Source organism: Halyomorpha halys, unplaced genomic scaffold (genome assembly GCF_000696795.3).
Source record: "Halyomorpha halys isolate HHAL.00 unplaced genomic scaffold, Hhal_1.1 Scaffold114.1, whole genome shotgun sequence".
Lineage (NCBI taxonomy): Eukaryota > Metazoa > Arthropoda > Insecta > Hemiptera > Pentatomidae > Halyomorpha > Halyomorpha halys.
Genome location: NW_027110293.1, coordinates 162,054 through 164,670, shown reverse-complemented (window position 1 = coordinate 164,670; position 2,617 = coordinate 162,054).

Genomic DNA, 2,617 nt, shown 5'->3' with positions numbered 1-2,617 from the left:
GAACACAATCGTAAACTATGAATTCGGTTAATATAGTATAAGAGCCCAAGAGGAGAAAAAAGGCAGTTATCTCACCCCAATTTTTTATTACTTTAATGAAAACTATGAATAATTAATAGTCAAAATTGATGAGTCTGCCAAGTATAGGTAGGGAGAATAAATAATGGCGGCTGTTTCAAAGCGATAAAAAAAAAAATTCATTCAGAGCTCTATATCTTAAAAAGTAGGAACAACACAAGAAAACCTAAGAGAACATCATTTAAGGAATAGTAAATTTACTAAAATAAGAGACCCAAAAGAGTTATTTACGTTAAATAGTTTTCGAGATATAGCTTTTTAAAAAGCAACGTTCCAGAAAAATGTTGTATGCGACGTCCTGAAAGATCAGTAGTTAGTGAATTTATTTTGAAAAATTTATATCTAAAAAACCATTTGACGTAAAGATGTCTATTAGCACTCTAATTAAAGCTAGTTTAATGAGCTATAAAGTAGTTTATAATGTTTATCTTCGTAATAGTTTACATGAAATTTGCTAAAATAAATTGATTTATAGTTGTTCGGACAAATTTTCATTTGCCAAATTTATAGTCATATCTGAATATCAGAACAACTTCTACCCCTACGAAGATAAGTGTCATAAACTACTTTATAGTAAGTTAAATTTCCTTTATTTTGGGTGTTGGCAGACATATATGCGTCTTATGGATCTATATTTTTTCAAAAATCCAACATTTTATACGAACAACTAGAAAGAAATTAACATTTGGTGAGTTTATTTTGTCAAATATTATAATAACTACTATTCCTACAAAGACATAAATAAACATAATTAACTATTTTGTAGTAAATTTAACTAGCTTTAATTTGTGCCCATCTGTAAGTCTTATGATTTCTAACATAAAGTTTTTCATAAATCAAACCTATTGTCCGAACAACTATAAATCAATTTATTTTAGTAAATATCATGATAACTACTATTCCTACGAAGGTAAAGGTCATAAACTATAAACTTCTTCATAGTCCATTAAACTAGCTTTGATTTGAGTGATAATAGACATCTGTACGTCACATAGTTCCTGAGGTATAGATTTCTCAAAATAAATTATATAACTACTAATCTTTCAGTAGATTTTTAAGAAATTTTACTTTTTAAAAAGGTATATCTCGAGAAGTATTGGACATAAATAGCTCTTTTAGGGCTAATATTTCAGCAAATTTACTCTTCTTTAAATAATGTTCTCTTAGATTTTCTAGTGTTGTTGTTAGTTTTTAATATATAGAGCTCCGAATGAAAAATTAATGTTTTTTTAAGGTTTTGAAACAGCCGCCATTATTTATTTCCCCTACCTATACTTGGCAGACTCATCCATTTTGACTATTAATTATACATAGTTTTTATTGAAGTAATCAAAAATTGGGGTGAGATCACTGCTTTTTTTTGTTCCCGGCTCTTGTACTAATAAGTCAGGATCACGAGATTTTTCTATTTTTGTAAGCTTTCAATTGTATAAAAATTGGTTTGTCACCGGTTTTCCCCCAATAGCTTTGGGAATTAACGCTAGGTATGAGTGCACTTCAGGCATATAAACTTTGCACCTATTCCATATCTCTGGCTTAGGTAAGCTTCTGCAGATATTTCAAAACTTTTTTCTCTGTTTGAGGAAGCCCTTTCAAGCATTTTGAATGATAACTTCGAGATACTGCCCGAGTGGCAAACACATAAAGGAGTGGACTCTCTGTAACTATATCGGCTTGTACAGGTTGAACAGTGAGCACATTCTTATTAAAGGCAACACCATTTTTCCTACTGTTTAAGAACTCACTATGAGTGAGTAGAACTTCACTACACTCAGGCAAGAGGGACTGAGTCAGGTTGAGAAAAGAAAGGGCAACTGAGAAACCAGTCTTCAAGTCCATCGAAAGCTCAATTGAACATGACATAAACCAATTACCAAGTAAGCTACCATCTTCTATTATTGATGTAACCCCATTTCAATCAATATTCAAAATTAATGTAACCCACCTACATACAATCAATTGTTTCAAGAAGTGAGGTTTGATTTTTACTTTGTTTATCAAATACGGTCCACTCCATTAATACCAGCCTCATCAGTAAATTATAATTAATTTGGGTAACATACCCCAACAATGAAACCCGGGGAATACTTGAATTAAACATTGTCAGTTTTGTCGCCCGTTTGTGAGGAAATAAGAGCTCAGTAATTCAAAAACGAGTTGATATGCCTCAATAATATTTTACAGTTAATTTATTTATAATCGAGACATTTCTTTATTTAGAAGGATTCATCATCATGCCAGGCAGTGTATACTCCTCAAATCAAATTATCATAACGGATTTATGTAGAAAACTAACTGAATCGGCAATGTTTCGCTATTGCTATATTTGAGGATGTATATATTTGTCATTGATTTCAACATTTCTTATTAGCGATGAGATATAGTACTTAGCCCTGAAAAAACTTGAATGGCCAATAGATTTAGTAATTTAAAAATAGTTAATTTAATCTGAAATATGGCCCGTTTAAATTTATCCTCCTGCTCTTTGGATATATTTGGTACCGGGCAGAAACAGAATCTCCGATAAGAGAGGAAGATC